Source organism: Amblyomma americanum, chromosome 11 (assembly GCF_052857255.1).
Source record: "Amblyomma americanum isolate KBUSLIRL-KWMA chromosome 11, ASM5285725v1, whole genome shotgun sequence".
NCBI classification, from domain to species: Eukaryota; Metazoa; Arthropoda; class Arachnida; order Ixodida; family Ixodidae; genus Amblyomma; species Amblyomma americanum.
The window spans coordinates 62,697,540-62,723,382 of NC_135507.1; positions in this window are offsets into that span (position 1 = coordinate 62,697,540).

Below are 25,843 nucleotides of genomic sequence, written 5' to 3' on the forward strand. Positions count from 1 at the left end.
GGACACGCTATGTGTATAGGGGATAACCACTGGCTTGGCGCTGCTACGTTGTGGTCTCCTTGCTTTCTTTGGTCTCCCTTTGACTTTCTGCAATAGTGTCTCAGTGACCGCAGTCGATATGTGTTCAGGGAACCCTGCTTTACGCAGTCTAGCAACCTCGCTCTGAAAGCTCGGCTGCATCATGCGAGGGCACGACTTGAGGAGAGCGGATTCCAGGGAAAGGGTCGAAATAGCCCTCTTGACCATTTTAGACTGTGCCGAATCAAAAGGTAAGAAATCTTTTCTGGCTCTAGGGCGGTAACACCAGCAAACATATCTGCCTCCGAGCTTCATGTTGAGGTATAAAAATTGAAGGTTACTTTGTTCAGGCACATCGTACGTGAAAAACAGCCTTTTGCCGTGTTGTCGGAACGTATCTAAAATCTCATTTGTCACTTCCTGGTAACCACCTGTATTACGTCTCTTTAATATCACTAAAAAGTCATCAACATGCCTAAAAATCTTTAAGGCTGTTCCATCGTCAATAAGTGGAGCCAAAATGTTGTCAATTGATGAAAGAAAAATGTTGCACAAATCAGGAGAGACACATGATCCTATGCAGATGCCCTGACGTTGTAAAAACCGTTGGTTGTCAAACTGGATAAAAGTGGAATATAAAACTCTAAAAGTGACATAAAATTATCGACACTCAGGCCAGCTGCATTCTGAAACGCAATGACGCCGTTTCTCTCAATGCAGTCACTAACAGCAGTAAACAGGTGATTATGTGGTACTGAATAAAATAAATCCTCAAGATCTATAGGAAAAGCGCATCCAATTTGCGGCTCCCCTTCCAAAAAGCTGACAACATCCAATGAATTTTTGATGCCGAAAGCATCTGACACAACTAGCTTATTTAGGTGCTTCAGCAAAATCCGACTGATGTGCTGCTGCCAAGTGCCTTTTTAGCAAACTAATGTCCTTAACGGGGCATCTGGTTGTTGAGTCTTCACAGTGAAAACCGAGAACAATGAACTGAATTGTTATCTTTACTATTAAATTTGTCAGAAGATACATTGAAAAACGAAACCAAGCAGTTTGATTGTTGCATTAAGTAGTATCCAATCACTGTTTTGCGCGTTTATGAACGAATACTGCCGTTTTCAATAGTCATGACTTCCCTAGTATGTGGAGGGGTACATGTTTTCCGCTCACAGTATTGAGGTCAAATATTATGGACCTATACACTTTATACTACTACACATACACGTGCCGGTGACAGCAGCCCTTGTCACTTCTCATTTTGTATCCAGTGACTAGTACATAGGGAGGGTTGCGGAGGAAAGGCCGACTTTAGGAAAGCCCACCAGGGGGCCTATTCTCGACACGCATGGCCGCCGTTCGGCCCCATATTGTCTCTCTGATTGGCTCATAGGGCGATCACGTGAAAGTCACGGGTTTCAAATTTGTGGCGCGAAACCGTCAGGCTTCGAAAACGCTTTCTGCTGTGACGTCAAAATGACTTGGCCTTGAAGACTGATTTTTAGCACAGTTATACTTAGTGCCAGGTTGGTAAATTTAAGTGTCTGTGGAGGGGAACGAAGCTACAGCTGGCAGGAAAGAAAGAACTTGGCTCGTTTTAGCAATTTTGAGAAAAAAAGTTCGTACTGTGAAGGGCTGCTTCCTAGGATGTGATTGGCTGGGGGAATGTCACGTGAATCACGTGATACGCAAGCTTAATTCAGTGAAGTCAAAATGACGTTTCGTGACGCAAAGGAAATGCTGCCATTGCTGAAAAATATCCAATTTAGCCGCCGTAATTTGAGACGGCCGCAAGATGGTCGAATTATGGTGGACACAGTCGAATTATGACCACACCGATTTATGCGGCTGTTAGCTCACCGTAGTTTGGTAGGCACTTATTTGAAGTAATAAACTGTTCAGAAACATGGTTGTTTTGAATATAGAAGCATTGAAACGGCGTTATAATGGTACCTCTTAATTAAGCAGCCTTTTAGAGCCTTAATTATCAAAGCGTAATTTTACACCCGCGTGAGGACTCTAGCTGCGCTCCCGTCTCAAACGCTTCTCTCATGCTAAGAAATTATCGGTCCGCGCGGTCGTGGTTGCTACAGCGCGGATATGCGGCGTCCGTAGCTGCCGTTTGTTGTCACGGGCTGCGAGAAGCGAAGCATTCGTGAGTACGCCTCAGTGTTTTCGAAGGACTGCACGGTTCGTGAGTGTGACTGCCTGGCCAGCGATATGTGGTGTGGTGGCTGTGAAAGAAGCTTTGCGGCAAGAGGCAGCGCGTGAGCACCTTGGTCTGCCTTACACATGGTATTGTAGGTGCTCCGGCCGTTACTCTGATCCTGTGTTTCAAGGCGCGATCGGTAGCTGTGAACGTCTCGACACCAATTAGTTCAGTGTTTGCCTCTATTTACACGCTGTCGCTGACCTGATATTCAACTGCGTGAGTGATGAGAGGGTGGCACAAAAGGTTGTCTGCCGGCTGAGCAACATGCTTCCAGAATGTGTTCGGCTTGTCGGCGGGACTGTGCTCATCAGTGCATCATCTGTATGCTTAATTTATGTGCATCAGTGTCTGTGTGCATAAGGGCAGTTTCTGAAGGCAGCGGTGTCAGCAAGGCAGCGTACATGTGCCGGGTACATCGTCTCGAGCATCGATGAGGTAAGGGAAACAGAAACGAAAAATTGCTGTTGACTTTCTTCAGATGGCTGCATGCAAGGTTATTCATATTGATGGTTGGTGGCTTTCTTCGGGTGTGTAATAACAAGTCCCTTATGTTCCTACCCTTTTTTGGTCACATGCAAACAGCTATGAATCTCATGGCACATTTATTTGTAGCATATTAAGCGAGGAAGCCTTGTGCAAATAAAAACAGCATTTCAAAATAGTCTTGTCTGTAAAGTAAAAGACACAACGAGTTTTCAGATTACTACAATATGCAGATGTGGGTGACTCGTAGGCGCGTCTGCATGTCTATGGTTTCCTTTTGTTGCATACAAACACAATGGCTTGGCATCTGCATTTTGATAAATGCAGTTGCAAAAGCATTTGTGTTGTGAGATTTTAGTGCAGTTAAATATTCTGAGGTAAAGTTAACCTTGAACTTCCCCTACAATGTGCCTTGTAGCAGTTGCCTTCACTGCAACACAATAAAAATATATATCTAATAATTATTTACACCCATCAGTCAGGCTGTAGTCAAGCTGTTTTCACAGTTCTGTATTACTTCCTCCATCATTTTGATAGAGATGACCAATAAAATATAACTGTTACAAAAGCAGTTTATTTGAGTAGTAGTTACAGTCATACGTGAAACTTTAGTTTGATAATTACAGCCCTGTGATGTCTCGTATTTGAAAGTCTTTTATCTTGTGCGTATGAAACTTGCATTGCACTCAAGCTCACGCACTAAAGACAGTGTTGATTGCCTTCCAGGTAACATGTGTATATTGTGCCTCTTCAATGCATCACTGCTATCCTAGGAAGTCATGTGCTGAGGAATGCTGCTGCAAGGTTCAACATCGTTCACCTCTCAGCTGGAGTGCTTCTCAAGCAAAGAATCATTCTTTGGAACGGTTGCATTGGATGTCTTCACAGGTGTCAAGTGCTGTACATATGGAACAGGATTCTTTTCAAAGCCGATCACAACATGCACTGTGCGACACACTGCACGCATCCGCACTGAGCGGCAGGACTCACTGCCATAGTTTTCACCTGTAGTCATGCTATGATCAGTCTATTTTAACATTTTTTATGCTTCAAGTTTTATTGCACACAGCAAGAAAGCTGTTCAAGTCTGTGATTTTTGTGCTGCTCTTTAAACAGGACCAAATTTTACTTTAAGTTTGTCACTAGAGTGTGTAATGACAGGTGTGTTTGATGTGTAGACTAGGCTTTTCTCTAGTGCTGCAGTTCTTCACGTGACAGGAAGCGTAGAAGAAACTTTTCTCCTACCATCTGCAAATTGGCCGGATGTGTGCTTAAACACATGCTTTAACGCTACTGAACAGTTGCTAATTCTTAATGTATTGCATTGCTGTGTGCTCTCTTCATGCAGAATGTGCATGTTGGTGCTTTAGTGCAGTGAAACAGAGGAAGTCACCAAAATGTTTTTCTCCTGCCAGCAGAGCTTCGAACCAGTACTTCTCTTTGATTTCTGTTAAAAGTTTGTGCTCCATGACGTGTTTACTGCTTCACTGAAATTTCTTGACATGCACAAAACATAGGGATGTGTATGCAGTCATTTATCACATCTTGCTCAGGGCGCAGTCTGATTTTGTAGGCAACTGTTCGTCCGATAGAAGGTCCCTAATGTGTCATCTGTGTGTGCTCACAGAGCAAAGCAAGCTTTGTCTCCTGACATTTCTTTGCTTCTGTGCCTGTTTTCCTCTGTTGCTTTTAAATGCTATGTGTAGTGATACAGCAATCCACTAGTTTTCCTCTGAGCAAAAAGTGAGGCAACTCTTTCATGTTTGCCATCTGCCAAGCTTGTATGAATGGAAAACAAGGCAGCTGTCTGCTACTTCGACCAGTTTCGCTGTGTAAGGCCCTGCTTTTACCAACCTTGTTGCTGGCACTTTGCTTCTTGGCTGCTGCTAATGCTGTTAGGCGAATTTGACAAAAATTCCAGACAATCTCTTCAAGCTATGTTTCTTTGGTAAAACTGGGGCATCAATAGACGCATTGCTATTTTTTTATTCAACACAGGAATCTACTGGATTTGGCACTTCGTGAAATGGGCATTATCAATGCGCACATTTACCGCATCACACTTCTTTCACATATTGCAACTTGTCTTGTTACTGGAGAAATCTGCCTCTGTGATCCTGATGTGCGCGGGATTTTACCACTTCTGTTGTGTGGCAGCCGCAATCGGCTCATTACTGACATTGCCATCACATGTCCTGCAGCAGTCATGAAATTTTCTTTTGTATCAAAAACAAATGTGTTTGTTGTGATACTTTGCAGAAAGGAAGTTTTTTCTACAGCTCACTTGCTCCGAAATTTTGCTTGAGCTTCAAAAGAAAATTGGAAGCAAAGCAATTATTTTTTTTAAAACAAGCTAATATTTTAGGTTTGAATAACGCGCTACACACTAACAAAACGACACCGGAACGAAGGACACAGGACAAGTGCGCACTAACAACTAAAATTTATTCTGGTACGAGGGTACATAAATACATTCCACGAACCTGCTGAAACAATCAATTCATTGCCAACGGCTGTGTCGCACGCTCCTTTGTTTTTTGATTAGATGCACCACCTCACTTGATAACAACACCGAGGGTGTGCTTACGCACTGTTCTGCGGTCTCCAATATCTCTAAGGCTTCTTTTATTTCCCTTTCTTTCTTTTCCTTTGCCCGACCTAAAATTGCTGTCTGATTAAAGTACGGTGAACCTTTGTGATTTGCGCAATGGGGGCGAGATTTCCAGGATTCGTTATTTTTCCTAAGTTATTGCTGTGCTCTTTCAACCTGGTGTTTAAACATCTGCCTGATTGACCTATGTAGCTCATGCCACATGACAGGGGAATTTTGTACACTATACCGGTGGCACATTCTACGAACTTTTCTTGGTGTGCGATACCACAAGTGTTAGCCAATTTTTTCTTCGACTTATTCATTTCGTGACAAAGGCTCACTAATTTTCTGGGCGCGGTAAACACCACGGGAACACCATATCTGTCTGCTACTTTCTTTAAGCCGTGCGAGACATTATGTGCATAAGGGATGACAACAACACCAGTACCCTGCTCTGCATGCTTTTTCTGCGGCATTTTTCTCTTCAGTAGCTTTTGTAGATTCTTTTCAGCCACTGACGTAATTAGCGCGTCAGGGTACCCACTCATCCTTAGCCTACCAATTTGCCTCTTGATGCTACGCTCTACCTGATGGGAACACGATTTCTTAAGACACTGCGCCAAACTGTTACTTGCTACACTTGTTTTCACCAATTTAGAGTGCGCGGAGTGATAACTTAAGAAGCTTTTTCCCGTTTTCGTCAGGTACGTCCAACACGTGTGCTTGCCACCTTCTTTTATCTCTATGTCCAAGAATCTAATCGCAGAGTTCTGTGGCAGCTCGAACGTGAATTCCAGCCATGCGAAAACCTCTCGGAAAACGGCTAATATGCCGCTTACTGACAATCGGTTCGCAATCGCAAAAGTGAAACAAAGCAGAAAATCATCAACAAATTGAAATTCCTTTAGTAATTCAAACTGTGCCAATCTTGATTTCAAGGCCCGGTTTCCCTTTGCCATGTAGATATCCGAAATGACCGGAGCTATGCACGACCCAATGTTAATACCACTTTTTTGAACATACAATTTCGAGCTAAATTCCACAACCAAAGAACTGAGGTATTTTTCCAGCAACTTTAGGAAACCTGAAACACTAATGCCACACTCATTTTGGAACCTGACTGCCCCAAAGTGATCAACACATTCTTCAACTGCAGTTAATGCAGCTGCGACTGGAATACTAAAGTACATGTCCTTAACATCCACTGATATACAGGTCACTGGCGTGCTTTTCTTCAAGAAGACGATGACTTCTTCAGAACCCCGGATTGTAAACGGATCGTCCACCTGCAGTCTCGACAGGTTCCCTTGTAGAAACCTCGCGACACACCTCTGCCACGTCTCTCTGTCATCAATGATTTTCCTGTGTCCTTCGTTCCGGTGTCGTTTTGTTAGTGTGTAGCGCGTTATTCAAACCAAAATGTATAACAAACCAGCCCACATTGCTGCCTTGCTTAAGCTAATATCTGAGGAGGCTCAAATTTTGTGCAATATATCTTCCAGTGCACTCAATTTCCACTAACATATTGCAGTTTTCTCTGCCTTTGTATTACAGCTGATTTGTTTAGTCAATAAAATGCACCAGTTTCACTTACATCTATCCTGATCACCAGTTTATCGCCTACTTTACCCAGTACTCAGGCCTTCCCTTGCGATTATCTGTGTCAGTGCCACTAATGTCTAATCCCAACTCTGTGTAAAATTATCTGTGCATGCGTGGCTGTGCTGATGTTCGGCAAAAAAAGATGCAAATGACTAAATGCATGAGAAAATTGCATTCAACCCTTTAGGGCACTTTGTACACAACTGCGTACATTGCGAACTCACTTTTCTCGGGGTTTGCTTTAGTTGTCACTGATTTATTCATTTCAATCCCATTTAGCATCCATCGTCCTCTAATTAGGGTGCTTTTTATGGTTTCAGCACATATTTTTCTGATAGAATACAACAGCATAGCAACTGCTCCAGTATGTATTTTTGTAAACAATACCTAGATCAAAAATTGGAATGCTTGTTTTGCTTCGTATTTGGCATTTCTGTTTTTGTTTTCAATGGTGCGCCAGCTGTCTTCAATTGTAATGAATTGCAGGGTTGTAGTCAAGTCTTCAGGCCACATGGTCTGCTTTTGATCCCCAAAGTGCAACACTCAGTGTTCTTGAAGCTTAAAGGGCCTTGAAAGGCTAAAACAAGGGTTTTCCTCACCTTGCAGAAGTTTATAGCATGATGGGTGCCTTGAATACTCCACTACACGGCTAAAAAGTGAACCCCGTGGCGTGAAGTCTTCACGTAGGGGTGTACATGCACTGTATCGTTGCAAATACTACTGCGGACTTCTCCTTTTGGCTGTGTATTGTATGGTGCTGTGAGGATAATTTATTTTGTGTTGAACAATCTCCTGTGGTTTATTAATTATCATGAATATATCCTACGTGGTGCACACATTAAAAACCTACCGAAAGCCAGTGGATACCGTCGCTGGCTAGATTGCTTTTTGTGCATCCTAGAGACTTTTATCTTAATAGTACCCTAACCAGAACACTACCGCTGTCTGTATTGGTGCCTCCCATATGTTGTCCTGTGGGCGACATCAACATTGAATGTCTTGCCTATTTTCTGTCTAATCTTATGGTTTTGTTTTTCCTGCCATGTTCCTGCCTCTATTGCTGCAATATCTGGCTGTATTAAATTCAAAAAAGCGGTTACCAATTTTATGTGTCCCCCCTCTTCTTTGTATGCCTCCGGGCCTTCAGAATATGGAAATAAATTAATTTCCTCCTTGCCTGTAGTGCTCTTAAGTTTACTGTCATGTTTTTGTTCTCCTTCAGCTCTTCGGCTCAAGGTGCCACTTAGTTGTCTTTTTAAATACTGCGTGCAAGACTAACTGGAATACCTGGCCCCAAAACACATGTTCAGGCATTCTGTGACGTGTACTAAGCAATGAGTGTTCATACATGAATATTAAATTAAGTTTCTTGCATCATACAGCTAAAGCTGCCGCGGTGGCTCAGTGGTTATGGTGGTTGGCTGCTGACCCGAAAGACGCAGGTTCAATCCCGGCCGCAGCGGTAGAGACCCGTGTACTGTGCGATGCCAGTTCACGGCAAAGAACCCGAGGGGGTCGAAATTATCGAGAGCTCTCTACTAACGCATCTCTCATAGCTTGAGTCGCTTTGGGATCATAAACCCCATAAAACAAAGCAAATAAAGCAAGTATCTTGCACATTGCATGTGTCTTACTGTAATATGGTGTCACCACCGATATTTACTCTTTACCTCTATGTTCCTCCCTTGCCCCTTTGTGGAATAACAGGTGAAGGAACTTTTCCTTATCCGACCTCTCCACCTTTTCTGGCATATAGCTTTCTCTCTTACTTGGAAGCTTTTTGTACTGTACTTGATCAGGCATCTAAAGGAGCTGCTTGATTTTATGGTAGGTGCATAACTGTTATTCTACAACGAAGAAACTTCAAGACGCTGCCTGACTCGTGTTGCTTGTGTGGACAGCAAGGGTGGTGAGGCGGCCTGTAAGTGCTCAAGAAAATAATTTTGCCCCACCTCACACAATGTTGTGCTTACTTGCATCGCACATATAGTGTAGCTGCTTCTGTGCGGTTGTCGTGAGTGCTACGCATTCACTTGAACAAGTAGAAAAAAATCTATGCTTTCTAGGAAGGAAAAAACAAGCAAAATTGCTGACAGCATTTGTAATTTTTATGAAGTAATATATGTGCCACTCACCTCACAAAAGTGCATGCGTGCAGGCTTACGAAGCAAAATATGAGCGCATCACTGAATTTTGTGAGGGTACACTCTATTCAAATTATGTTGTGTACGTGTGTGGGGGGAGGGGGGAGTTATCGCTTTTTTATGTTGTCTGTTATTAATGCCAGAAAAGAATTTTTTTTTTCCCCCGGCTTTGCACATTTAAGTTGATAATATGGGATGCGCACTCGGTGCATTCTCCTTGACGGGATTTACTCCGATATTTCGCGCTTTCCAGTTTCGTTTCGTGCGCGGGGGCATGCAAACATGACTAACAACAGAGTCTGGTGCAACGCGTTGCATAAAATACATGTGCACATCGGCTTGCCTTGCCAAGCATGCATTTCAGCACTAAACACATCTTGGAGGCCTTCCAAGCGCACTTAGATACAACTCCGCTGCACCCCGCTCTCTGTTAAAGCCGATACGTAGCGATTAAAAGCTTTAGCACCCTTGCTGACCTGACGGTAGCTGACGCGGCGCCTAGGAAACAGTGTGGCTGGTAAGCGAATGTGCGAAGCTGTCGTCGATCGTTATGAGGAGCAATGCCACAAAGGCATCATGCCGGCCAAAGCTTTCACTTTCCGCTCCCATTCGGCACGAACGCCATTACGAATACCCTGGCCCCGTTCCTGATGTTCGCCAGCTTCTCTGCTCAACAGTACGCACGCGTATGACGCCGCTCGTGACTCGCGGGTATGCCATCAGTTCACCTCGACTGAAAAGTCGTCTAGGCTGCGCCCTCGCTCGCACCGCCGCATCGAACTCGATGAATCCTTTGACAACCGACGTGCGAGTCTTTCGCACTGAGTAGCCTGCTTAGCTGCTGCCGGACATCCGACATGATACGCAAGAGGCCGCAACATATTTAACTCCTTCGCACTGCCCCTCGACGCGTATGCACCGAAGATTGCAACGCAGAGGCTCAGCACAAGCTCCCGGAGCGGCGTTCATTTCCGTACTTGGCGCCAATAATAGCAGACGATGGTATTTATTTCTAGATCAGTTTTTACTTCTTCTTTTCTTTTCAAGTAATCAGATTCTGTGGGTACGTAACTTGCACCGCCTTGATGGTTACGTCACGCCTACGTCACAATTTGAACAAAATGGCGAACTGTCGAGAATAGGCCCCCAGGTCACGATGAAGCGAACGTCGAAGGAAAGGAGCTCGCAGGTTTTGCACAGTATGAACAGTAGAGGGCGGCTGAAATAGAGGGTGGTAAGTGACACTCAGTATTTCGTAACCAAATTCGCTGCAGTATATTGTGAGCGTAGCGTTTTAATGATGTGTCCAATCAGTGTGTGCTGTCTAACATCAACTAAGTACGAAAAGCCTAATGGACCACTGTAAAGATATATGAAACAAAGCAAGTTTTGTTATTATTTTTCTGTACAAGCACTAGGTGTTTATTTCTTTCTAGCTTTGATTGTTTAACTAATAAGTTGGTTTTATTGGAACCATTAGAGGTTTTAAACACAAGTCAATGGACATTAACAATGTCCGTCGCTGGATTTTGTGCAGAAGCATGATTAGCGTAGCCCTTTTTGGGGAATAGGTAATAAAGGCAGGAAAATAATTTGATAACCTATGTCACAGCATGCTAGGTGTGGGTGTTCCCCTCTCTGCAACAACATAAAAGTCGTCAAGTTTAAGCACATTTTCAAGTAATCTGGCATCTGACTGACTGCAGTTGGAGGTCATAGTGATATTTTACCTTCCTTGCAATTCTCCGCGCAGACAACCATTAATTGCCCATCTCAGCTCTGTTAGTATGCACGCTCAGATGAACATTCCCAGCTTGAAAAACAACGGTCTCCTTGCAGCTCTTCACATACGGGCCCTTTCTGAGCCGCTTCTTCATGATGCTTACCGTTTCTCTGGGAGTGAAACGATACCTTATTACTCTGTTTGTCCTAGGCGGTTCTCAAATGACAGATTCGATGTACGTTGGTAGCGGTCATCATGTCCTCACCCGCAGGTCCAAAAACCTAGGACCACGTTTATCTTTCGATTACACCACCATGCCATGCGCATCTCCAAGCCAAGTCAGACGGATCTCAAGGCGCGAGGTCTGGTCACTAGCTACTCTATTCAATTTATTGACAGGTTCAAGAGCAAGATGGTAAAGACTGGGTTCATATGGCGAATTCAGACGTAACTTCACCAGCGAAAGCCCGAGACACCAGGAAAATAACGCAGGACAACGCTGGACAGCAATGTCTTTTATCTTCTTCTCCCGGTGTCTCGTGCTTTCGCTGGCGAAGTTATATCTGAAATACCCCAACTAGCTCACGTGGTCACCTTGTTTCGTATGGCTAAATAGCAGTAAAGTGTTGGCACTGCAACCAAAAAAATGCCAGAAAGATAAGAGACATATAGATATATACCGGAGCTCCAGATGAATAGATGTATAGATGTATACCACACCTGCTCTGTTTACGCGCGCCGACAATGGCGTCCACGACCTTTTTTCAACCGCAATGCACGCTAATGAAATAGCCGCCATAAAATAGCCACGAAATCGGGATGTAGGTTTGGTTCCGATAAAGCCCTAACTCGTAAGCTGCAAAACACAAAAAAAATATAGTCGCGATAGTAATCTGGAGGCATTTATTTCATCCTCTGTTCGCTCCGGTCGCTTTTTCTATCTAAGCAATAGAAGCTAGAAGCCTCAGTTGTTTTCCTCTTGAGAGGAGCAAGAAAAAATCTTCTAGTTCCGGCTGCAGAGTGCTTGCTCCAGATATTGCAGTCAACCGCACTGAAGGAACACAAGCGTAAGCAGGAAGTGATGCATTTTGTTCCGCATGCTCACGTTCCGGTACCTGAAAGATCAGCTTTTTTTTTGGGGGGGGGGGGGGGGGGCAGAGCATCTTACGCAGCAGAACCCAGCAAGCCGGCACACAAGAATCTGGAACTGCAACGCTTACTAACGGACACAAAGAAGACAGCATGCTGAGCGTAAGGCAGTGAACGCCCCAGGCGGAATGCGGTTCGGAGGGTGGGAATCTCTTTTCCTGTTCGACTGCAGCATTTGCATGGCGCAGCAAACATGCGAGTTCTAATACGCATTCCGCTGAGGCAACTATAACACGCACTGCCAAAACACACAGGCGGACAAGTAGGAGAAAACTCACAGACTTATGAGAAAGAGAAGTTGCTAGAAAGGCTTGCTCAGCCAAGATGCACAATGTCGAGCAGGCAAGGGAAATGTGGCAGATAGATGTAGGCGAGAGCAAAAGGATGCCTCTGCCTCAGGAACATAAGAAACGTTTACATGAGGCAACACCAGAGCAAATATGTGAGACACGGCGGTGAAGCAATGGCTGACCTTTCTCATGGAAACCGAGTTTATATGCCTGGAGTGCTTTCAGTTCGGAGAGCATCGATTTGTTTGAAAAGTACAGTTTACTTTTCTTGCATTTTGTATCTTTAGTATTGGGTCCCCTATATTTTGTGTTACACATACACACACGCAAACACCATATATATTTATATATATATATATATATATATATATATATATATATATATTTAAGAAGCAATATATATATATATATATATATATATATATATATATATATATATATATATATATATACATATATATGAGTTGCTTTTTTCATTTTTGTTGATCTGTTCCTTATAGAAGGGCACATACAGAAGACCAAATCAAGTGTTCGCAGAATATCGCAAGGATGAAGTTTGAAAAAAAGACGAAAGCATTCAATGTGGAAATAGAGACGGTATTTCATTGTTTTGTTTCGCCGTCGGCGACTTTATTACGGCGTTAGCATTGCGTCCGCTTACTGTTCCTCGCAGTACTCTTTCCTCCTTTACCTCTATCCATATCTTTAAGCGGCATTCTTGTCAACCACATATCGTGAACGTGATAGGTCGCTCATTTCGCCAATTTCAAATTTTTTCTAATTCTATCAAATATTAGCTTAGACAACTACCATGACGGAAGCCTCACATTAATGATAATTTAATTTCTGCTTGCCGTGCGCTTGAGTGCAATGCGGAGCAGAAAATGTTCTGCAATGAGTGTTTCTTTGGCTGTAAATAGTAATGGGTTCGTATTTTTGACAGGAGAAGCTTGGTTTATGCCCCTGAATGTACCGGGTATGTATCTGAAATTGTCCGAGTAGCAGTGTGCATATGATCATTTTTTTTAGTCGCCACTACAGCGAGCGTAGCCAAGAACACCTCCCATTAGCAGGGTCATCATCATCATCATCGTCAGCCCTACTACACCCACTGCAGGGCAAAGGTCTCTCCCATGTCTCTCCAATCATCCCTATCCTTTGCCAGCTGCATCCACCCTTTGCCTGCAAACTTCTTAATCTCATCCGCCCATCTAACCTTCTGCCGCCCCCTGCTACGCTTACTTTCTCTTGGAACCCACTCCGTTACCCTTAAAGACCAGCGGTTATCTTGCCTTCGCTATACATGCCCTGCCCAAGCCCATTTCTTTCTCTTGATTTCGACTAGGATGTCATTAACCCGTGTTTGTTCCCTCACCCACTCTGCCCGCTTCCGATCTTTTAACGTTACACCTATCATTTTTCTTTCCATGGCTCGCTGCGTTGTCCTTAACTTAAGCTGAACTCTTTTCGTTAGCCTAAACGTTTCTGCCCCGTAGGTGAGTACCGGTAAGATTATGCTGTTGTACACTTTCCTCTTGAGGGAAATTGGTAAACTGCCACTCATGATCTGCGAGAATTTGCCATATGCGCTCCACCCCATTCTTATCCTTCTAGTTATCTCCCTCTCATGATCCGGATCAGCTGTCACTACCTGCCCTAAGTAGACGTATTCCGGCACCATTTCTAGGCTCTCGCTGCCATTTGTGAACTGTTGTTCCCTTGCTAGGCTGTTGAACATTACCTTGGTTTTCTGCATGTTAATTTTTAGACCCATCGATCTGCTCTGCCTGTCTAACTCGTTGATCATGATTTGCAGTTCACCTCCTGAGTGACTCAGCAAGGCAATGTCATCAGCAAATCTCAGATTATTTAGGTATTCTCCATTTATTCTTATTCCCAACTATTCCCAATTCAGGCCTCGAAATACCTCCTGCAAACATGCGGTGAACAGCATTGGCGAGATCGTGTCTCCTTGCCTGACGCCCTTCCTTATTGGAATTTTATTGCTGACTTTATGGAGGACTATAGTAGCTGTGCAGTTGCTATATATATCTTTCAGTATTTTGACATAAGGCTCTTCTACCCCCTGATTACGCAATGCCTGTATGACTGCTGAGGTTTCCACTGAGTCGAATGCCTTCTCGTAATCAATGAAAGCTATATATAGAGGTTGGTTATATTCTGCGCATTTCTCTATCACCTGATTGATAGTGTGAATATGATCTATTGTAGAATATCCTTTACGAAAGCCTGCCAGATCATTTGGTTGATTAAAGTCTAACGTTGCCCTGACTCTATTTGCGATCACCTTAGTAAATACTTTGTAGGCAACGGATAGTAAGCTGATCGGCCTGTAATTTTTCAAGTCCTTGGCGTCTCCCTTCTTATGAATTAAGATAATGTTTGCATTCTTCCAAGCTTCTGGTACAGTCGAGGTCATAAGGCATTGCGTATACAAGGTGGCTAGTTTCTCTAGCACGATGTCCCCTCCATCCTTCAACAGATCTGCTGTTACCTGATCCTCTCCAGCTGCTTTTCCCTTTTTCATTGCTTCTAAGGCTTTCTTTACTTCATCTTTCGTAACTGGCGGGATGACGTATTGCTGTGCACTGCTGTCTTTCTCATTAGCGCTCTGATTACATTGGCTTCTGTACAGGTCTGTGTAGAACTCTTCGGCTACGTTAACTATCTTATCCATATTGCTAATGACATTGCCCTGCTTGTCTCTTAATGCATACATCTGGTTTTTACCTATGCCTAGTTTCCTCTTCACTGTTTTTAGGCTACCTCCGTTCTTTATAGCATGCTCGATTCTCTCCATATTAAACTTCCTTATGTCGGCTACCTTGCGCTTATTTATTAACTTTGATAGCTCCGTTAGTTCTATTCTATCGGTAGTGTTAGATGCCTTCATGTTTTGGCGCTTCTTAATCAGATATTTCGTCACCTGAGATAGCTTCCCGGTATCTTTTCGAACTGTCCTACCGCCTACTTCTACTGCGCACTCCGTAATTATTGATGTCAGGTTATCGTGCATTGAATGAACATCAAGATCATCTTCCTCAGTTAAAGCCGAGTATCTGTTTTGCAGCGCTATCCTAAACTCCTGTGCTTTCCCTCTTACGGCTAGCTCGTTAATGGTCTTCTTCTTCGCTAGCTTCTTCCGTTCCCTCTTCAAGTCTAAGCTAATTCTAGACCTTACCATTCTATGGTCGCTGCAACGCACCCTTCCGAGGACTGCCACATCCTTAATGATGCCAGGTTTAGTGCATAGTATGAAGTCGATTTCATTTTTAATCTCACCATTGGGGCTCTTCCAGGTCCACTTCCTGTTTTCTCGTTTGTGGAAGAAGGTATTCATGATCCGTAAATTATTTCTATCCGCGAATTCGACTAATAACTCTCCCCTGCTATTTCTAGAGCCTATCCCATAGTCACCTACCGCGTGGTCGTCAGCCTGCTTCTTGCCCACCTTCGCATTGAAGTCACCCATCAGTACAGTGTACTGCGATTTTACTTTATTCATTGCTGATTCTACGTCCTCATAGAAGCTTTCAACGGCCTGGTCATCATGGCTGGATGTGGGTGCGTAGGCCTGCACCACTTTCAGCTTGTACCTCCTATTCAGCCTAATTACTATAGCTGCTACCCTCTCGTTAATACTGTAGAGCTCCTCTACGTTGCCAGCTATATCCTTATTAATGAGGAAACCCACACCTAGTTCTCGTCTATCCTCTAACCCGCGATAGCACAGTATGTGTCCGTCCTTTAGTACTGTATACGCCTCACCTGTCCTCCTAACTTCGCTAAGCCCTATCACATCCCATTTAATTCCCGCTAGTTCCTCGAACAGCACTGCTAGGCTAGCCTCACTAGCTAAAGTTCTAGCGTTAAACGTTGCCAGGTTCAGATTCCAATGGCGGCCTGTCCGGAGCCAGAGATTCTTAGCACCCTCCGCTGCGTCACAGGTCTGACCGCCGCCGTGGTCAGTTGCTCTGCAGCCGCTGGGGACTGAGGGCCGAGGGTTAATTGGTTTGATCATAGAAGGTTGTGGCCAAGTACTACACCAGGGTGGCCAAATCCTGTTCTGGTGAGAGAGTGCGTTGTCGGTTATGGTCACCGAGATAAGGCCGCACTCCAGGCCTGGTTATGCAATTCCATCGACACGCGGTTTTTTTTTTTAAACCCGGTGGAGAATTGCGCGGCACCAGGATTTGAACCCCGGTCCTCCTGCACGCGAGGCGGATGTTCTACCTCCACGCCATCGCTGCATTAGCAGGGTATTTGGAACTAAAAAGTTACACCCATCAGGCATGGATTGTGTAGTAACGAACCTTAATGCGCCACCTCGAATGCAACGAAATTTAGTGCGTTAACCTCCGATTTAAACAACCTTATACCCCTGTCAAGCGGGCAAGTTAAGTGCACTTACGGGGAGTGCACTTCGGGACCTTGAGTCACACTTTAGGCAACGCGCTTCTTAACGGGAAAACAGAGTGCACTCGCAGTAAAAAAAAAATGGCGACGGAATAAGAGCGCGTTTTTTAAAGATGTATATTAACAATTGAAAGCTGCTAAAAAGCGATTGTTTTAAGTAGAATTATAAATAAAAACAAACTTCATCTATTTGTCTCAAGAAAATACGAAGATGTCTTTATTATAAGTGTGTTGCAAGTCAATGCTGGCCTAGACGAATGCCTAGCCAATCCAAAACAACATGGCGGCGTTCGGCGAGGCGGCAGTTGATGCTGCTAGAACAGAATATGAGCGAGTTTTAGGCTATTATCTGTGCGCGAGAGCCCGGCGTCAACGGCAAGAACAACAACTAGACGATGACTTTGAAGAAGCAGAAACAACTTTCAGGTACTTGGAGGATCAGCTCATGGCGAACAATTTCGCCATCCTGACCGTCCTGGCAGAGTATTATCCTTCCACCCATCGGGAACGGAGGCGCTATGTGACGAGTGACACATGGTTTGAGGACACTTTACCCAACCTAAGCGAATTTCATTTCAGACAAGCGCTACGTGTGTCTCCCTCCACCTTTCGGTACATAGTGGAATCGTGCCGCCCGGTCCTTGAGCGGCAAACCACCAACATGATGACGCCGATCTCTGTGCAAAAACGTGTCGCAGTGGGGCTATACCGCTTGTGCTCTAGCGCCGAGGACAGAACGATTGCCCACCTCTTTGGAATAGGTCGCTCCACTGTGAATGTTCTACATCAAGAATTCTGTGTCGCCGTGGTGGACCTGCTTGAAGGGGAATGGTTACAAATGATACATCTCAACAAAATGAGTGCCCACATGCGTGAATTCTACGCCTTCACAGGCTTTCCGCAAGCCATCGGCGCCTTGGATGGCTGCCACTTTCCTGTCTCGCCGCCGAAAGAGCATGCCACGGACTATTACAACTACAAAGGCTGGTAGGTCCCTTCGCCTCTGGCAGACTAAATTTTGCAATTAGCGCGACATCATTATGACGTAGAAATGAATGGCAGTTTTCTTCGCAGTTAAGGGTTCATGCGGGATTCTATAGGGGATGATATATACATATCGGGCATTGTATATGTAAAGATGCAAAAGTTGCCTGCTACCTAGCAGCATGCTTGCCTAATAGTATCAACGTGTTTATGATGGAATATTAAGAGCCATGGCAGATGACGTGTGCGTAACTCAATACTGCACATGCATCTGCACCGTTTCTGACAGATATACGATTTGCATAATTTGTAACACTATGTGCCTCCTGTTGTATATGTGCATTTATATGTGCCAGTTTAAAATGTTCCCTGTTGAATGCTTTCAGTATAAATATTGCTCGCAGGAGTCATCCTAATAATATTCTGTTTTACTTTATGCAGCAAATTACAGTCAACACACTTGTCTGCAGTGCTGAAGCAGTGAGCTTCAGTTCAGAGAAATTTAACTTCTAGCTTGGCAACAGTACAATCACTACAGTGCAAGTCACATGGCAGTTTGTATGCCTGTGCACCTTCAATGCTGATGGCCTGCTTAAAAATTGCAATTCCTGTAGGCAACAGGGAGTCATTTTAGTGCTCTAGACAACTGTGGTGAAGACTACTTCCATGCGTATCTTCATAGCAATTGCTGATGAACCCACGTTTACTTTCCCACACAGGTACAGCATCATACTCCTGGCAGTAGTGGATCACAAATACCATTTTCGGTATATAAACGTTGGAAGTCCGGGAAGGTGCCATGATGCCAGTGTTTATGGCCGATCGAAGCTGCATACGCTAATCGAGAATGGGACCTTCAGCTCTCCCATGGCAATGATAGAAGGTACCAGTGTTCCACCGATTCTTTTGTGTGATCAGGCATTTCCCTTGTCACCGAACCTGCAAAAGCCATTTCCAAATGCTCAGCCTGGAAGCAGTGAAGCAGTGTTCAACTACAATCTTTCAATGACTAGGAGGATTGTCGAGAATGGTTTCGGGAGGCTAAAGGCACGCGTTCGCTTTGTGATGAAGAGGATGGAGTGCCGGCTGAACAAGGCCAAACTGGCTATTCGAGCTGCTTGTGTACTTCACAATATCTGTGAGGCAATGAAAGACAGTGTAGAGCCCCAGTGGGAAAGTGACGCACGTGCATTGGACTTGTATGCACAGCCATCACGCAACACAGGAGAGTGCAGTGGGGGAGGGTAAGAGGTAAGGCACGCCCTAGCAAGTTATTTTTAGAAAGAGGCCCAGCACGCGCCATGACTGAGTGCAACAGGAACCAAGCTGAAGCGAAGCAGGCATTTTTGATTGTGTCACTATGTTTTTTTTAAAGACAACTGCTACATCTTGCTCTTCGACTAATGTGGCAGTTTTGGTGTGACATGACTTGAAAAATAAAGCCCAACCCAAGGCATAGACAGAGGAAGGTAAAAAAGGATACGAGGATGTCAACGAGAGCAGAGCTCTGTCTTCACCTGGAAAACGAACTGTAGCGCAACAGAATGGCAACACGCAGTGAGAGCGCTCGTGCAGCGTGTCTGCATTCTATTGTCTTGTTCTCCGCTGGGCTAGTTTGCTTTTCAGACCATCAACCAACAAGCTTCAAAAGCCATGTTGCCATTATCTGGCTAAAAAATATTTAAAATGTACATTTGAGTTGTCACGCCAATAAAAAAGAGGACTGCAAGGGCACACACCATGCTTGGCATCAATTATTTATTTATACATTTTTTGCATTATTTCGAGAAGCTTGTCTTCCCGAGCTTCGCTCCGCTTCAGGATCCCGAGCCGCTCCCTTTGTATTGCCACAGTCTCGGTTCTGTGGCGCTCTAGTGAGCAGCGCAGTTGACGCTGCTCGTCCAACAAGTCTTAAAGCAGTCTTGTGAGAGGAGCCAGCCTTTTTTTCTTTGCAGCTGTTGCTGTAGGGGCCGCAGGTTCCTCTTCAGTGCCAGAATCCAGTGGTGAGGCTTCCACCTCGTGACACTCTGAGCTTCGCTCAGAAAGTGAGTCAGTAGGTGTGTCTGAGGGCTGGCCCACCCCACCGTGCACCATGCCATTGAACAGCTGAAGAATAAAAACATTGTTGTGTGCAAAAAAAAGTGCAAGCATAAACAAACATCTGCCAACAAAATATGTGCTCATGGAGTGATGGCTTCTGCTATTCTGCTGACAATAAATGTAGCATTTGTCATTTTACTCGGTATTCCTAGTTCATCCATATTTATAATGTTTTCAAACATGCATAAGAGCATGAACCAACTTGCCAAACCCTGAATTTTGAGCCAACAAAATATATGTTGCACTGAATGTGAATGCGACAGCCAGTGCATCGTGCTATACCAACTCGACTGGCTGACACCTGCACCAGTTACTACCGAACGATATTACGGTGAATACCTCCTCTGGAGAGGTGCCATCAATGGCACTACATCCACTTTCTTCAATGAGGGTGGAATCATTGGCTGGCAACGATCCAAGGAACCGGTGGAGGTCCCAGTAAAACTTCCATTGCATTCCGCCAGACCCGGTCTTTGTGCCTGTCCTGGTCAGTAGCCTGAAATAGAATTTTTCAAAATGACGCCATAGTTTGCTGCAATGTTTGCAGCAATGCACAACCGCAATACTTTCTTTGTAGTTAGGGGAAATAAAGCAGACCGAAAATGTTAATTCTGTGGCGTAACTGCGGCGACAACAAGCAATTTTTGAGTCGCCGCTTTGGCTTTCGGCTGCTGAGCCACAATAGAATCCCGTCAGCTACTCCTGCTTTTATATGGCGAACTGCAAAAACGTGCGAGCGCTGTACAACGCCATTGCACGTTAGGGAACCCCAGGTGGTCAAAATTATTCCGGGACTGTTCACAATGCCTTCTTTAGTGGCCCACGTGCAGCTTTGGGACAAACACAAATGCCAACAAAAGAGTCCGACATAACAGACGACGAATACATGAAATAATTCAGCTGCCTCAAGTAAAACAGATGTACAATGACGCTGTTAAGTAGAATATAAATTAGCTTTTACCTGTATTTGTTGCTCATGTTCTGGATCTTTTTTTTTACTTCCTTCGTGCTTTTCACGACTCCCACTGCACGGAGCCGTTCAGAGATGGCCATATACACCTTGAGGTTTCTTTTGGCACCGCGCAGATCTGGCAACACATCTTCCCATATATTAATCAGCGCACGCGTCTCCTCGTCTGTCCAAGTCGTGCGCTCTTTGCTTTGGCAGCTCTCCTCATTTTGAGCTGCCATATTCAACACAATTAAGGCACAATTTCAAAGGACAGGCGACGGCGAGCTTCCAAGAGCAGTCACGCAAAGCGGCACAAAGACGGCGAGTTCGCTTTGTAGCTGTACAGCAAAATACCACGCACACGGCTCAAAGGACGGCCGGCGTGGTCCGCACGCTTTCACACCAACATAAACACGAACTGAATGAACATGGCGGCGCCGCAGTGCCGCATCATTCGGGCGCTGTTAGTTGCGTACATGATAAATTCGTTTCTTTATTGTGCGGTTTCGTTTCTCGCTAAACACAAATTATATTGTTAAAAGCTGCTTAAAAATGAACAGGCCTGCTCACTGGCTAAAGCCGAGCCACAATCGCTACCACGTGCAGATAGTAGGAGAGTTGAAAGATGGGATAGAAAGACAGGATAGTAAAGAAGAGTTAAGTACAAGGCCGATCCCGGAGGCAGTGCAATACCGGGCCAACAGGTGGCGGGATTGAAGCATCCTTCAGTCTCCACCACATTTCCAAAAATAAGTCCAATTGAACCCGTAACAGATACTCTACAGGGTCCGGACAATCCTGCAATACGCTGAGGCGAAGGGCATATATAGGGAGTTTGCACGAAAGCCGGCGGCGCTATGCATTCTGGGTAGTCCGCCCATTTGTCGTCCTTGTTAGCAGCCGACGCACCCAGGCCAGGCAGCAGTGTTTTTGTCCGAGTGCCGTATCATCTTCTACAGTCATCAGAACTAACGAGGGGTTGCATATTCGCCGCCCCAGCGTGCTTTGAAGATGTCGGCAGTTTCGTCAGAGACCTACGTGTCGACTCTGCGCCCGAAAGACCGGGCGCGCTACGAGGAGAAAAGAAAACAGTGCAGCGTGGACCCATTCATGCCACGCGCGGATGGCTGCACTGTCGATTTCAACTTGTGGCCGCCCGTCGACTTCGCCGATATTCACGAATTTCTAGTTCTGAGAACTAGTTTTGTTACTCGGCAGCAGCTTAAGGCCAGAAAAGCTTTGGAAGGGCACAACTTCCTCACAAGTGGATGGGTACGCGAGCCATGCATGAAAACGGTCGTAGCCGGCCCAGTGATACTAAGAACACAGGTAAGGACATAAAACCTTTTTTTTTCGTGAAGTACTAATTCCTTTCGTCGCCGTTGTCATTTGCGCCCAGGTGAACCACTCGCAAAGTTTGAATAAGCCACCCGTGGACCTGTGGGTCCTCGCAGAAAGCGACGGTCACATTGTGTCGGCTCACTCTACCTGCATGGCCGGCAACGGAGAGGCCTGCTCGCATGTTGCTGCCCTGCTATTTTATGTGGAGTGTGGTGTGCGCGCACGTCACAGACGGCCCCAACGCACAGACGGCCCCAACGCCTGGCTGTCGGCCACCATCAAGACGATTTGTGTGCGCCCGGTGTCGGAAATGGACCTGTCGTCGTCGACCATGAAGAAACGCCGCCTTAACGACAAATCCGAGGGCGCAGACTGTGCGCCGAAACCATACCCACGACCAACAGTGCCGGCGCCGACGGCCGCAGAATGGCAACAATTCTTTGCCTCAGTGATCGAGACGGGGCATCGACCGGCTGTGGCCAGCACAAATCCGCGGTACAGTGACCTGTATGTGCCTGCAGTACGAAGCTGCAAGGGTGCAGATCTGCGTCTGCTGTATGACAGAAGTACGGTTGGACTAACGTATGATCAACTGTTGGTTCACTGCAGCAAAATCACTTTCGGCAGCAGTTCCTAACTTTCAAATACATTCGAGGCGCATGTTTAGGAAAAACTACGAAGAGACGCGTCGCGAGGTGCCTGTTTTGCAAAGCGTAAAGCGCGGGTGCAGAAGTAAAAAAAAACGCGCAGTAAGCCAAGAAATCGCTGTACGCACTTGAAACGAAGTGGAGTGCACAGACTTCATACTCGTCTGGATTGGCGTCAGTCTCACTCCTGCTAATACGTGCCAGCCACTCTCGTCGGCGTCGATATGAAAGCTGCTTTGCTTTCTCGCACTCGTGCAGGCGTATTTTTGGAATCTTGAAGAACCGGCAGTCGGCCTGTCCTGTCTTCAGTTTCTGCGCTTTGCTTTGGGTTCTGCTGGTGCAGCCCACAACAGCACAGTACACCATAACGCCAGCACTGTTGCACGCACGTACTACGCGAGCGTAAAAACCAAAGTGCGCTTCCTGCGTCGGCTGCTACCAAGGACAACAAAATGGCGGACTACCCAGAGTGCATAGCGCCGCCGGCTTTCGTGCAATCTCCCTATATATATATATATATATATATATATATATATATATATATATATATATATATATATATATATATATATATATATATATATATATATATATATATATATATATACCCCGCGAAGCGACATCTCCTCTCCCTCTACCCCAGCGGAGCACATCTGGTAAAGCGTGGCTGCGGCGTTGCTAGGCAACAGCGGATCAAGGTCGTTCGTCGGCCACGGCATAAGGCTGAAGTGCGACCACGCGACGAGCCGAGCAGGCTGGCTGACTGGCGTAGTTTTCCATTCGGAGCAATACGTTTACCCGGCACGGGGGCTCAATGGTTAGGGCGCTCGTCTCCTAAGCCGGACTTCACGGGCTCGAACCGAACCGCGGCAGCCCCCTTTCGACGGAGGCAAGACGCAAAAGGCACCTGTGTACTGTGCGATGTCAGCGCAAGTTGAAGATCTCCAGGTGGTCGAAATTATTCCGGAGTCCTCCACTAGGGCACCTCTTTGTTCCTCCTTTATCCATCCCCTTACGGCGGGGTTCAGATGCCCACACATATATGAGACAGATGCTAGGCTATTTCCTTTCCTCAAAAACAATTTGTAGCGAAAGCTACTCTGCGCTACCAAGCCAAACATTTCGCTGTGAGCCTGGGAGGCCGAATGTACGTATGCGTGACGCATGACGTCAGAGTCGCCGCCGCCGCCACGCCAGGAGCCGCGCCGGCCAGACTACGCCCGCCGACCCCGCACGTGACTGCGCATGCGATGCAACAGGAAAAGGGCATCAGGTGTGCAGTCCATGACGTCAGGGCTCGGCCGACACTGCGGCCGTGTGTGCGGTCGTGTGGATAAAGTGCGTATGTGCGGCTGTATTTATAAACGCTGAGGTGACACGGGCGAGTTGATAGGAATTCTTGCTTAAGTGCGCAAAAAAAATGAATACAGAGAACAAGAAGGCACGACACGGGCACAGCTTGGTAGGTTGGACGGGCGGTGTCGTGTCTTCTTGTTCACTGTTTTCGTTTTTTTGCGCAGTTAAACATGAATCCCTACCACCGCGCCCATGTCTTAGCTTCTTGTTCTCTGTCTTCGTTTTTTTTTTGCGCAGTTAAAGATGAACGACTGGGTGTACCAGAATCGCTTCGCATGTATGAAGAAAAGAAGACTCCAGCCGCCGCTTTGCGGCATTATCCCTAGGAAGAGATCAATTCTTTTAAAAACAGGCACAACTCTTGCTAAGAGCCAGTCACCCGGTACAGTGCTATAATGTAACGATGCTGTAAATATTATCTCTAAAAAATAGGAAATACATTTGCAGTAACGCTTCAAAAATTCGTTAGGTATGTTATCAAGACCAGGTGACTTCTTTGAATCCAGTTTTAATATTAATGGAAGAATACCTTCTTGTGGTATGACTAAGTCATCGTGCTGCTGGGCGCCTGGCGCTTTTTTTGAATATAAATGCTGTTTCGGAGTCAATACCGACACAAAAAATTCTATTAGAGGCTTCGGTGACTAGTTTAAATTCGTAGCATAACGCAACATTTATTACTACGGCATTTTTCCTTAACTTAGAGCCAAAGAGAGACCTCTAGATTCTTAGAGGAGCGCTGTGCATATATTCTGGCAGTGCTGTAGAAAAGAAACTACAACTGGACGCCGCACTCCCGTTGTGGTCATCACAGTGCTGTGCGCGTGTGTTTTTATTGTTCCATTATGAACTAATCACGCGCAAAACCACAACACATTTCTTATTGTCTAAATTATTTCTTTATATTACATCTCCCCGTATCCTTTCTTCCCGACCCCTCAACTTTTGCATTTAATTTCTCCATTCTACCTGTTATCCTTTATATCCGCTGCCCCAGCACAGGTGCTTCAGTAGGAAGGAAGGAAGGAAGGAAGGAAGGCCTCAGACGTTGCTGGCACATACCCACTACGGAGGAGTGGCCAAGACACAGGCGGTTAATTGCTGGATACAGGAAAGTTTCGACGGGAAAAGGAGTGGTAATAGGATGTAGCCTGATAGATTGGAAGACGGAAGGACAGGGGTCCTGTTAACTTGGAGACCGATGACAGATGCCGGGACTAGCAAAATTCTTTTGCTTCCTTTTTATTATTATTTTAATAAAACTACTTACAACTACTACCTGGATTACTCAAAATATTATCCAATTTGAAACGCCGTGTACAACGTCCTCGGAAAAAGAAGCGTAAGAATTGCAATGCAATTGCTACTTTCAGTGCGCAATGACGAAAATTATTGAAGGAATTGAAAATAAATTTTCTTTCTACAACTCTGGCAGAATATCCAAGGTTCCGGTTTTCGTGACCGCTTTTTTTTGCAGCGGTACAAACTGCCTCATGCAACGCCTCACTGTTGAGATGAAGCAATGCCATAGGTTTTCAACGCTATCATTTTGTGGTACCATATCCAAGGCACATTCCAAGTGGTCAATAAGTGAATTGCCATCAGCTGCGCGGAAATTCTAAATGTTCACCATCTGTTTTCTCGCGCAATTCTTGGTAATATAATGGTAGCATGTGCACTTTTGTGGCCGGAAATACCATCATAAATATCTATTGTACAATCAAAGGCCTCTGCAGACAAAAATATAAAATCCAACAGCCAATGCCTCGAAGTGAACGTCAGACACGAAATACCCAATCCTCGCCGATG